The sequence below is a fragment of the Macaca thibetana genome, chromosome 2 (genome assembly GCF_024542745.1).
Source record: "Macaca thibetana thibetana isolate TM-01 chromosome 2, ASM2454274v1, whole genome shotgun sequence".
In the NCBI taxonomy this organism is placed as follows: domain Eukaryota; kingdom Metazoa; phylum Chordata; class Mammalia; order Primates; family Cercopithecidae; genus Macaca; species Macaca thibetana.
In genome coordinates, this window is record NC_065579.1 from 43,140,193 (window position 1) to 43,154,009 (window position 13,817).

General features: G+C 40.0%; 1 long non-coding RNA gene across 3 annotated transcripts in view; it reads right to left on the reverse strand.

The window, feature by feature from the left end:
• Nucleotides 1-13,817, reverse strand: part of LOC126948205 (uncharacterized) — a 98,554-nt gene that overhangs the window by 16,840 nt on the left and 67,897 nt on the right. For all 3 annotated transcript variants that reach the window (XR_007723360.1, XR_007723359.1, XR_007723358.1), the window contains exon 2: nt 11,543-11,674. This is a non-coding gene — a long non-coding RNA (uncharacterized LOC126948205). The remainder of the gene's footprint in view (nt 1-11,542; nt 11,675-13,817) is intronic.

Genomic DNA, 13,817 nt, shown 5'->3' on the forward strand with positions numbered 1-13,817 from the left:
AGACAACTTACATGGAACACAATCTTCCAATGTGAGACAGGTGATCATAGCCCATATAACCACTGCTCTAGACCCCAAAAGCAGCCCTGCCCCATCTGACAGTTAATCTTATCCACATAACTGACCAAGATGGTTTAAAATAGTCTGTCATCTGAAAATGTAATACAATATGCCAGATCTTTGAATTTAGCCATGGCAATTTTTTTTTCTGGTTCTTAGTCTTCCACCAAAAAAATTTACGTAGACCAGATGTTGCAAACTAAACGCACAATGTGTTCAGTTAGGCCTACACAAAATTTTTACTAATATGAAACTATTTAACAACAAAAATCAGGATACTACACTGTTAGATCCACTTTTACATTCAAATTTCTGCTTCTCTGGGAATATTACAGGCAATAGCCACACGGAGCTGGCACTCCTGCTTGGCACCGCATGTGTGGCTGGAGAGGGAGCAGCTCACTTCTTCAAACAGGGCATGTTCTCTGCCCCTCAGTTCCCCCCAGTCTCTACTTGTCTAATGGTTGGCTCTGCAGCTCCCTCCCTCTTTTACATTACCTGCCTGGATTCTGCAGGGGTTTGGATTTGTGGTCCTTCATAACATCACAAGCACAGCAAAACCAGCATAAGTCTAACTAAGAGGGGGAAAAAAATGACCTGGAATCCTGCCTTCCTAACTGCCTTCCACTAAAGTCAGTCTTCACTGGCTGGGTGACTCTTGACACGTTCTATAACTTTTAGGAGTCTTGTTTTTCTCCAGGGTAAAATGAGGCTAATGGTACGGATCCTGCATGATGTTTATGAGGATTAAATAGTATAGTATTTGCACAGCACCTGGTAGCTATTATTATGATTAGTTTATTCAGTCATAAGCCATACTCCATTTCTTAAAGATGGGCCTAAAGCCAGCTACGGCCTCAGAGATCTGAAACATGCTGTGAATGCTTTCATATGCAACTTATACAACATATAGCTTGAAAATGCATTTTTAAATATTTCATTAATTCCTCACAATGATTTTGGGAGGTTGCTATTGTTATTACCTATATTTAATATGTGAAGTTGTTGAGGCTTAACAGAGTCCCAGCCCCTGTAATATCCTGAATACATCTTCGTATCACAGCACTTTCCAATTACATTATAATAGTTATCTATGCCTATGTCTGCTTTTCTTCCCAGGCTGTGAGATCTTTGAAATTAGGGACAAATTGAAGTCACCACTGCAACTCTGGTGGATCACAGAGGGTCAGGCCCAGGAAGAGTGCTCAGCCAGCTCTGGCTAAATCAATCAGTCTATGGCCAAAGGAAAAGCCCCGAGGTCGGAGAACCAGTGAGTAACTGTGAGTCAGGTGCAGCCCTAGATCCACTTCCAGTCCACTGTTCTCCCCTTTCCTCAGTAGCGCTGATATTTTTCCTTCACTTCCTCAAACTTCTGAGCCTACAGCTTCTTCACCAGGCAGAAGCTGGGAATTTCACCTGTGCAGTCAAATGTGAAACCCAGGCTGCTGATGGGGGCTCCAGTAGAAAGAAACATGACGTCACTCCTTAGGTACTAGAGGGAGAGGTTGTCTTCTGTAAAGCTGCCGATGCTTTGCAGCCCAGGCTGCCCCGCTTTCCTCACAGTACTCCGCCATGCACCCTAAACCAGGTCTCAAGCACTCCAACACCTCACCCACTGTGCAATAACATGGAAACCTTGTAACCAGCAAAACAAAACACACTATAATAAGCTTTAAAATGAGAGTTATTGAAGCTTAACTTATGTACCAAAAGTCAGCCATTTTAAGGGTACAATTTGATTAGTTTCGACAAACTGAATATAATCTTTTAACTACCACCACAGTCAAGATATCGAATATCTGCATTAGCCCCAAAACATTCCCTTTGGCTTCTATCCCAACTTTCTTTCTTCAGGCAACCACTGCTCTGCATCCCATCACTGCATTTTGGCTTTTTCTAGAATATCACACAATGGAAGAATAAAGTATATGGTCTTTTAGGTCTGGCTTTTTCACTCAACATGATGCTTTTAGGATTTATCTGTGTTGTTCCACATATCATTAGGTTTATCCTTTTTATTGCTTAGAATTCCATTGTATGAATGTATCAAAATTTACTTATCCATTTACCTGTTAGTAGACATGTAAGTTGTTTCGAGTTTTTGTCTATGTTGAATAAAGTTGCCATGAACGTTTGCATACAAATGTTTATGTAGAATATGTTTTCATTTCTCTAAGATAAATACACAGTAGTAGAATGGCTGGGAGATAAGGTAAATATATGTTTAACTTTTTAAGACAACACCAAATTATTACCTAAAGAGCCTATCCTGCTTTACTCTTCCATCAGCAATTTACAAAAGTTCCAGTTGTTTCCACATTCCGTTTGACATTTGTATGATTAGTCTTTTTATATCTGGCCATGTTAATGTGTATGTAGTAGTATTTCATTGAGGTACCATTAATTTGGAGTTCCCCTGTGACAAATAATGTTAAGCATCTTTTTATATGCTTATTTGCCATTCATATATCTTCTGTGGTAAAGAGCCTGATCAAATCTTTTGCCTTTTTAAAAATTTCAATGTTTTGATTCTTAATACTGAATTCTGAGAGTTCTTTATATACTCTGGATATAAGTCCTTTATTCAATGTACAGTTGGCAAAAATTTTGTCCCAGTCTGAGGCTTGTATTTTCATTTTCTTTTTTTTTTTTAACTGTTATTTTAGATTCAGGAGTATATGCGAAAGGTTATATAGGTAAATTCATGTCACAAGAGTTTGGCATACAGATTATTTCATTACCCAGGTACTAAGCATGGTACCCGATAGTTATTTTTCCCAATCGTCCTTCAGGTAGGCCCCATTTTCTTAAGATAGTCTTTAAAAGGGCAAAAGATTGGATTTTCATGAAGTTCAATTTATCAAATATTTTCTTTCACAGTTTCTGCTTTCTATGTTTTATCTAAGAAATCTTTACTTAAGCCAAGGTCACAAAGACTTTCCTCTATGTTTTCTTATGGAAATTTTATGGTTTTAGCTTTTATATGAAAGTATGATCTATTTAGGGTTAATTTTTATATGTATTGTATAAGGTCAAGATCAAGGTTCAGGGCAGAGAAGAACCAGGCTGTGTGGGTACATTCTGTTATAAGTTTCTGAAGTGGGAGCTGGAAGAGAGCTCTCCTGGGACACCATTGCTCCAGGTCCTGCCTTTACTGCTCTATGTCCACTGCTCTTGGAGTCCCAGGTGACTCTCCCACAGCCTCTGTGACTCTATGATCTGCAGGTATTGGGAGACACGTAACTAAGATGCCAGGAACCCCAGAAGCCACAAAAACAGTGTTGCTCTCTCTCAGCCAGACCTGATCACCTGTCTTGAGCAAAGGAAAGATCCTGGAATGTGAAGAGATGCAAAACAGTAGCCAAACACCTAGATGTTAGAAGATTTCTTGCTTTTTTAAAACTGAGAAAGCCAAGATGGCAAACTAGACACAGCCAGGAAGAGCTTCTGTCACTGACAGACCAGACCATTAAGAAGACCAGCACATTCCAATCAGATCTTCCAGAGGAAGGCACTGAGAGCAGACAGAGGGAGGACACGGACCCTGGGCTGAAGTGAGAGGAATCTGGGAACCCTGCACAGGGTTGCTGAGCACCAGGACTTGTTCCTGGCCCCAAGCAGCTCCTGGGGAAAGAGTTAAACAGGCATGGAGTGAGCCACACTTGCCATGGCCTCTGGAAATCCTAAATGCAAGAGTTAGCCACACTTGCCATGGGCCTCTGGAAATCCTAGATGCAAGAGACCCCACAACCCACAATGACATTTGAATTGGCATGGAGAGCTATTTAAAAAGTTGGCAGGAGCAGGGATCCAGCCTGTGTAGAGCCCAAAGGGTTTAGTGCAGCAGTGGGGGCAGTGGAGCATGGGCAAGGATGCTCATCCACCAAGACTTGCCATATTCCTCTAGCTGGCTTTGTCCTTTGTTGACTGTCAGACCTGGACAGAACAGGGATATCTTGCCTATGGGAAGGGGGCAGTCTGATCTGAGCACCGCCCTGTATGCCAGCCTCTCCCAGGGCCCTTGCCTGGTCACACCTGCTTACAACACAGCCTTGGTTGCCCAATCAGGGCACTTCTCAGCAGCTACCATCATAACTCTCTCACTGGCAGATTCCGCCTAACTATCAGAAAGCTTTTGCAGATGGGCCCTGTCAGCTCATACCCACTCACAGCCTCCCCCAACTGCATTGCTGGCAAAAGCAAGCAATGTGGACCCTACCACCTCACCGCCACTGGCATACATGTGCAAGCACAAATACCACTACCACTGCCCTGACAAAGTGCTTTTTCTGGTACCCCCATCAGAGTATTGTTGCCAGTGGACCAGGAAGACCTCAGCCCCTCCAGCAGAGCAGATGCTTAACCTTCAGGGGCCAGAGAATAAAGCCACTGGCCTTGTCCCAGCCACTCAGGGTTAGAGCACTCAGCCAAGGAGTGCTGAACTGAGCCTTGGCACCTTTAAATCATCCAGAAGCAAAGCCAGTTGACTAAACCCAACCTATACCACAGTCAAATCCTCCAGGGCATCAAAGACTATAAAAGCAGGAAGCCCCATCTAAAGGACAGCAACTTCAAAAATTAAAGGACTATTAGCCCACAGAGATGAGAACGAAACAATGCAAGAACTCTGACAATGCTAAAAGCAAGAGTGTCTCCCACCTCCAAATGACTGCACTAGCTCTCCAGCAATGGTGCTTAACCAGACTGAAATGGTTAAAATGACAGACACAGAATTCAAAATCTGGATGGCAATAAAGATCACCAAATTAAGAAGAAAGCTGAAACCCAATCCAAAGCTTCTAAGAAATCCGGTAAAATGATTAAAGGGCTGAAAGACAAAATAGCCATTTTAAGAAAGAACCAAATTGATCTGATAGAGCTGAAAAACTCACAACAACAATTTCATAATACAATCAAAAATATTAACAGCAGAATAAATTAAACTGAGTGAAGACTCTCAGAGTTCAAAGACTAATTCCTTGATCAACTCAGTTTGACAAAAATACAGAAAAAAGAATTTTAAACAATAAGCAGAACCTCCAAGAAATATGAGATTATGTAGAGATGAAACCTATGACTCACTGGCATCCCTGACAGGGAGAAAGACAGAAAAATCAACTTGGAAAACATATTCAAGGATACTGTCCATGAAAATTTCCCCAACTTCACTAAAGAGGTTGACATTCAAATTCAGGAAATTCAGAGAACCCCTGCAAGATACTATATAAGATGACCATCACTGAGACACATAGTCATCAGATTCTCCAAGGTAAACACAAAAGAGAAAATATTAAAGACAGCTAGAGAGAAGAGGCAGGTCACCTACAAAGAGAACCCCATAAGGCTACCAGTGGACCTTTCCACAGAAACCCCATAAGCCCAAGGAGATTGGGGGCCTATATTCAGCATTAAGGGAACCCCATAAGGCCACCAGTGGACTCTACAAGCCCAAGGAGATTGAGGGCCTATATTTATCATCCTTAAAGAAAAGAAATTCCAAACAAGAATTTTATATCCAGCCAAACTAAGCTTCATAAGCGAAAGAAAAACAAAATCCTTTTAAGACAACCAAATGCTAAGGGAATTTGTTACCACCAAACCTGCATTACAAGAAGTCTTTATGGGAGCACTAAACATGGAAACAAAAGACCATTATAGGCCACCACAAAATGAATTTAAGTACTATATACACAAAACAAATTTGGACTATATACACTATAAAGCAACTGCACTATCAAGTCTACATTAAAAACCAGCTAACAACATGACAGGACCAATCCACACATATGAATATTAACCTTGAACATACACAGGCTAAACATCCCACTTAAAAGGCACAGAGTGGCAAGTTGGATAACGAAGCAACACCCAACAATATGCTATCATCAAGACACCCACCTTATGTGTAATACGCACATAGGCTAAAAGTAAAAGCATGAATAAAGATCTGTCAAACAAATGGAAAACAAAAAAACAGCAGGGATTGCTATTATTATTTTGGACAAAATAGACTTTAAGCCAACAACAATCCAAAAGGGCATTCCATCATGATAAAGGGTTCAATTCAACAAGGCGGCTTAACTATCCTAAATACACACGCACTCAACCTGGAGCACCCAGATTCATAAAATAAGTTCTTGGAAACCTACATAGAAACTTAAATCACCACTCGAAGACTTCAACACCCCACTGACAGTATTAGAAAAACCACTGAGACAGAAAACTAACAAATATATTTGGGACCTAAACTCAACTCTTGACCAATTGGACTTTACAGATATCTACAGAACACTCCACCCAAAAACAACAGAATAAACATTCTTTTCATCAACATGTTGCACATATTCTAAAATCAATGACATGCTTGGCCATAAAACAATTCCCAAAATATTCAGTAAAACCAAAATCACACCAATCACACTCTCAGACTACAGCACAAAAAAGAAATTAACACCAAGAAGATCTCTCAAAACCATACAATTACATGGACATTAAAATATCTGCTCATGCAGGACTTTTGGGTAAACAATGAAATTGAGGCAGAAATCAAGAAATTTTTTGAAACTAATGAAAACAAAGAAACAACATTTCAGAATCTCTGGGACACTGCTAAAGCAGTATAAAGAGTCAAGTTTATAGTGCTTAACACCCACATCAAAGAGTTTGAATGGTCTCAAATTAACCACTTGACATCACACCTAGAGAAACTAGTAAAACAAGAGCAAACCAACCCCAAAGCTAGCAGAAGAAAATAAATAACCAAAATCAGAGCTTAACAAAATGAAACAGACACATGAAAAATTATACAAAAGATCAGCAAAACCAAAAGTTGGTCCCTTGAAAGAATAAATAAGATTGAGAGACAACTAGGTAGGCTAATAAAAAAAAAGATAGAAATAAACACAGCCAGAAATGGCAAAGGGAACATTAGCACCAACCCCACTAAATTTTTTTAAAACCCTCAGAGACTATAATGAACACTTCTATGCACACAAACTAGAAAACCTAGAGTAAATGAATAAATTCCTGGAAACATACAACCTCCCAAGGTTGAACAAGGAAGAAACTGAAAACCTGAACAGACCAATAACAAGTTCCAAAATTAAATCAGTAATAAAAAACGTACCAACTCCAAAGAGCCCTGGACCAGATGGGTCCACAACTGATTTCTACCAATGTGTAAAGAAGAAGTGATACCAATCCTACTGAAACTATTCAAAAAAATTGAGAAGGAAGGACTCCTCCCTAACTCATTCTATGAGGCTAGCATTATTCTGATATCATAATCTGACAGAAACACAATGAAAAAAGAAAACTTCAGGCCAATATCTCCCATGAATATAGATTTTAAAATCCTCAACAAAATATTAGCAAGCGAAATTCAGCAGCACATCAAAAAAGTCAACTCACCACAAATAAGTAGGCTTTATTCCTGGGATGCAAGATTGGTTCAACATATGCAAATCAATAAATGTGATTCATCACATAAACAGAACTAAAAACAAAAATCATGTGATCATCCCAAAAGACGAAAAAGACTTTCAATAAAATTCAACATCCTTTCATGTTAAAAACGCTCAACAAGCTAGGCATTGAAGAAACGTAAGTCAAAACAATAATACTTATCTATGACAAACCCATAGTCAACATCATATTGAACAGGCAAAAGCTAGAAGCATTCTCCTAAGAACCAGAACAAGACAAGATGCCCATTCTCACCACTCCTATTCAACATAGTTCTGGAAGTCATTCTCACCACTCCCATTCAACATAGTTCTGGAAGTTCTAACCAGAGCAATCAGGCAAGAGAAAAAAATATATAAGGCATCTAAATAGAAAGAGAGGAAATCAAACTCTCTCTCTTCACAGATGATATGACTGTACACCTAGAAAACCCCATAGTGTCTGCCCAAAGGCTCCTAGAACTGATAAACAACTTCAGCAAAGTTTCAGGATTAAAAAAAAGTACAAAAATCACTAACATTTCTATATATCAATAATGTCCAAGCTGAGAGCCATATCAAGAATCCAATCCCATTCACAATAGCCACAAAAAGAATAAAATACCTAGGGATACAGCCATCCAGTGAGGTTAAAGATCTCTACAACAAGAATTATAAAACACTGCTGAAAAAAAATCAGACACAACACAAATGGAAAAACACTCTATGTTCATGGATAAAAAGAATAAAAAGAATCAATTTTATTAAAATGATAATATTACCCGAAGTATTTTACAGATTCATTGTGGTTCCTATCAAGCTATCAATGACATTTTTCACTGAATTAGGAAAAAAAAAATTGTAAAATTCATATGGAACCAAAAAAGAGCCCAAATAGCCACAGCAATCCTAAGCAAAAAGAACTAAGACTGAGGCATCACATTATCTGACTTCAAACTATACCGCAAGGCTATGGTAACCAAAAAGTCATGGTATTGGCACAAAAACAGACACACAGACCCATAGAATTTGCCTTATCTATCAATTTATCTGCCACCTACCCACCAGCCAGCTAGCTATCCATCCATCCATCTATACATCAATCTATCAACCTATTTCTTTGGCAAAGCTATGGAAATGTCATGGAGAAGATGACCCTCTAATCATTGCCTTTGCTCCCAATGGTATATTTTGGGTAAACAAGAAAAAATATTTCTGCTGCAATGCTATACCCATTCCAGGTATGGCCCCAGATCTGTATTATTATAGTAAACATGTTTTTTTCCTCTTCCACATATTCACCATAGCATGGATACACTTGTCCATTGCTCTGATGACTCTGGAGAGGACATTGCTGGCTGCCCTCTCCCTCCAACATCTATCTCTTACCATCCATTGTGTAGGCACAGGGTCTGAGTGAGATTGACCTACCAACCCCATTCCTCGCATTGGCCCCAAAAGTCCTACAGCATATCCTCCTCCTCAACAGAGTAATTGGTTTAATTAAAATAAAATTCAGGACTTTTGATGGTTTGGAAAAGAGAATCTCTCTTTCTCTGAATGGAATGGTGTATGAATGTGAAGCCCAGGACTGCTTCAACCATTGAACTCCAAGGCAAGCCAGTCTGGGAATGCAACTGATTCAAAATGGCAAAGCAGAAAGAATACCAGAGAAATAGAGCCAGAGCCCTGGTCAGAATGTGCCTAAAGACTGCACTCTCTACCTCTAGACATTTTAGTCATGTGAGTCATTATTTGTTTTAACCAGTTTGCCGCCTTCTTTTCCATTACAGGTTTTGGGAACTAAATGCATCATTACCATGCCAACCCCAAAGAGTTAAGGGCAATCGAGGAGTGGGAGGTGGAGATTGTTTTGTGAAAATCCTTACTCATTTACTAATCCAGCATGTTGCCCAGCTTCCGGAGTTTTCTTTGCTCATTTGTGATTAGATCAGCTCATAAGGAACCACTTTTTCTTTCTAAGCCCGCCTTTCTCTACTTCCAGAATCTCTCTCACACTAGTGACTCAATCTAAAGGCCTTAATCTGGCCAAAATTTAGCTGTGGGAACTCTGAGCCATCCACCAATATCCTTTGTACTCTTAACTTCTGCCAACTGACAGTGCTGAGTGAGGGGGACTGGGAGCTGCACCTCTTCGGTCATAGGCCCGCAGGCCCCTGAGACAGAGGAAATGCCAACAGACTGACGAATTGGATTAGAAATGCAATTCCAATGCAAAAATGGAATTGGAGCCGATGGATTGGTGTGTCTATGAAAGAGTTCAGGAAAATCAGTCACTGCTGACCACAGGAGCCACAAGGCTCCTGCCCCTAACAGTCTGCTGCCACCATGTCCATGTCTGCTCAGACTCCCCAGACTACTCCATCCACCTTCCAAAGACAGGGTCCTTTCCTCATCTTGATTTCTCCACTATCACTTTTCCAATATCACTACATCTAGAGTCCCCATTCCCAGCACCAGAGGTCTCAATTACTCTACCATCACCACCACATTCCATCCTTAGTAACCCAGTGCTTTCTCGTCCTTATGCCTTTCATTGTTCTTTTGCCCTCTCTTGGGTCCTCTTGCCCCACCCCTCTGTCTTTCTAAATTCTACCTGTCCTCCATGACACTGCTTCTGAGTAGAAAATGTTTCAAAGAAAAGGCACGAGATTTGAAATCAGATTGATCTAAGTTTAAATTCTACCTAGGATGACTGTGAGTGATAGAAACAGGCTAAATGTGTCTGGATCAAAGATACCAAAATTTAGAATCTACTTCTGCACAGTCACCTGTTCCATTTCCCTTTCCTCCTCTATAGTGTCATATATGCCAGGAACAACATCCTGAAGAGATCCCCTATGTGTTACCATGAAGAAAACTGTGGCCTCAATTCCACTGTAGCCCCCAGTAACCTAGGATAAACCACGTAGAGGACTTCTTTTACCTAAGAGGCAGCTATAACCAAAGTCATCTATAAGTCTTCCTTTCTAAAGTTCACCTCTTCAAAGAGTAGGAAAGGTAATTCCAAGGAAAAGCATCCAAAACATAAAAGGAAATGATTTTGAACACCAAAAACAGAGCTTCTCTTTTCTACCTACCACTCAGGCATTTTTTGGTTGAGGCAGTTTTGGGGCAAAAGTTGTCTTGAACTTTGTGTATAAGCACATAGGACAGGAGAAAGGGGGAAAAGAAAGACGAAACTCAATTGGTTCATTGGTCCTTACAGCTTTGGATCAGAAAGACCACTAGCCTCTTCTGCTTCTTATTTCATCCTTGTCCATTTAAGTCCCTCCTCAAGCTTGTCCCTTAGGAGACCTCAGGATCATCAAAATAACCACCAGTCTTTTGGCATATAATCCTTCCAAAGAGTAATACATCATGTTAATTTAACTTATGTAAGCAAAATAAATAGCAAAAACCTTTCAGCCCAGTGATTTTACCACCCAAATCTCCAAGGGACAAGCCATCTCAGAGTTTACAGGTCTATCTCTATCCTCTGGCAGCTTACCATGGTTTTATCCTTAATGAATTTACTCAAATACTTTTATTAGCAGTGAGACTCTGCATTCACTGGAATAGAAGTTTCCCTGGAAGCTCTTGAATTCTATGGCTTCTACTTATCTATAACCGTTTCTCCACTGCCTTGACTTCTAATCTATGCAGTATGGCTGTGTCTCCTAACACTATCAGACCACTGTCCTGGCACAACTTTACTGTTCTGTATTTGCCATAAAATATGTCTACTAATAATAATGAATATTTCATGATTAATAATTTTGTTTGCTTTCCTGAAAATTTTAAGCGCTTTTTGAGGAATCATTTGGATAACCTAAGTCTGTTAGTAAACATTGCTCAAAGAAATTTGTGCTGAGGTCTCTTTTTCATTCTGTAAGTTTTGTTCTACAAGCGAAGGCATTCCAATGTCTTTGAAGCTATGGGTGTTTCCCGCAGAGTTACGGTGATAAAGGTAGAATCCCTCCCTCTAAAACTATTAGGAAAGTGCTTACTCAGTATTTCATTCCTTCATTTCCTCTTACCTCCTTCCTCAGGTCAGCTGCTCAGATTCAGATGGAACATAAGCAATAATGTTTTTCTGAGGTTTCTCTTCCTTTCTGTCAGTGGACTGACTTAACATTTTGTTGGCAGCCTTCAGAGCACTTCATACGTCCCTGCAAGATGTTAAAAGCAATTTAGAGGTACTCAGCACATATAATAAATAAGTTTTCAAAACAATGTCTCTCAAAATTGTCAACAGTATCCAGAACTGGGTAAAACACTTCTCTGTTGGTTTTTCCTGGGAGATGTTACCAAATAATTTTTAAAACTATCAAGACTGAGATAGCAGTTCTGTGACCATAAATCACTGACTTTCTGTGACAAACTTACATTACCCAAAAAATATGTTCCAGAAATGACAATACACTGGCATTATATTACTTCTTCCAATCTGGCTTTATGTCCAGAAGTTCAAAAATTCTTGATCAGAGTAGGTGTGGTGGATATCTGTAGCTTTGGCCTCCCATCATCCCTTTGCCATTATGCTGGTGTCTTATCCCAGTCTTTCTCTGGGGAACCACTCCGTCTCATATTCAATCCATGTAATCTGAATGAGTTAAACCCATGCCCAGCTGTAAGGGTAAACATGTAATTTGAGTCTAAGCCAATCAGCACGCTGCATTTTTCTAGCCTCAGTGATTGGCTTAAAGATGCTCACATGACTCAACCAACCAGAGCCAATAAGATATTGCTGAGACTTCTGGGAGAGAGACAGGTTCATCATTTCTGGATTTAAACCTTAAGGACAAAGTGTGAGTCTGTTGCCGCTATTATGTTACCACATAGAACCTGATACTGCAGTCAAGATAGTAATGATGAGAACTGAGTCTTGAGACTATTTGAATCCTTAGAACCAGTTGAACCTGAAACCATCTATGCTCTTGGATTTTCAGTTAAATGAGCCAAAAATTCCTTTTTCCCCCCTGCTTAAGCAAGTCTTCATTAGGTATTCTTTTACTTCAAAACAAAAAATCACGAATGCCCACTGTATACCCTGATTTTGGTTTGAAAAATAAATTCAGCAAAGGCAAAAGTATAAACTGAATGATGTAATAAAGAACCTCTATTTTTACATTTCTTAAAGTAGCTAACACACCCTGGGCACACTCCAGATTTCCAAGATGGCATGTATGTGTTTGACTGAATAAATGAATACAGATGGAAAGTTAAGAATAATTCATGCCAAGTGTTAGGGAGTCCCTGAGTTTCAAAGCAATACTCATTAGAATTGGAATCTCTAGGGTGGATATGAAACTGCTGATCAATGTTGAATGAGCAGAGCTCACTAAATACTGAGCCACAGAATAAAATGCCTGTGAGCAAGATAGCTCTCACTGACCAGGCTCTTGGCAAGACCACCTATCTTCCTGAAACAGGGAATAGACAAAGCCTAAGGGAAAGCCCTTGCTTCCCAGCCCCAGCTGCAAATGTATTCCAGAGGACTGAACAATCAGATTCAGGGCCTCAGAGGGCTCCCACCACAAAGTGGTGTAAAGATGTAGGCTGACAGGGCAGTGCGAATTCCAAAAAGAACACCCAGAGCCCAAGGTCCATCGCAGCCTCTTCCTGACACTAGTAAGTTAAGCATGCCCACAACTCTGACAATATTTTTAGACAGGGCCGGCCCAGAACCCCAAGAAAAAGGGTCCTCAGAAGAATTAGAAATGACAGAGGAACCAGGACATAAGCAAGAGTGGCTTTAGAAAAGTGTAAATGGTGAAAAATTTTGTTCTCATCCACTGCAAGCACCTTCCTCCAAGAGGGCCAAGTCTTCCATCACTTCAGACATAAAGGAAATGGGTTGGAGATTCCTTCCTTGTACAAAGAATTTGGGAATTAGTGCGAGTAAAGGGACACCAAGAATATAAATCCAAAGAAAAACAGGGATGCTCAGAACAAGGCCAGATTTTAACTCAGACTCACAACTTTCAGCTCAAGTGGTGAAACTTACCAGACACTGACAAGGCAACTCTGAAATCTCCCTCTCTGAACAAAGAATGGAATTCCATTGCTGTCATTGTATTCTTTCAGCTTCTAACTTACATCATTAAAATACAAATCTCTTTGCAGAGAAAGTAGCTTAGACTATTGTCAGTCATTTGCTCCTCTGTATAAAAGTTTTGTCACTAGAGGAGAGTGTGATAGCTAGACATATAAATACATAAAGAGGGTGAGGAAATGGAATGGGACTGAAAGGAAAATGAATTTGGGCAAGTGACACACTAGACAGAAGAACACAGACTTTAGGTTTAGAAA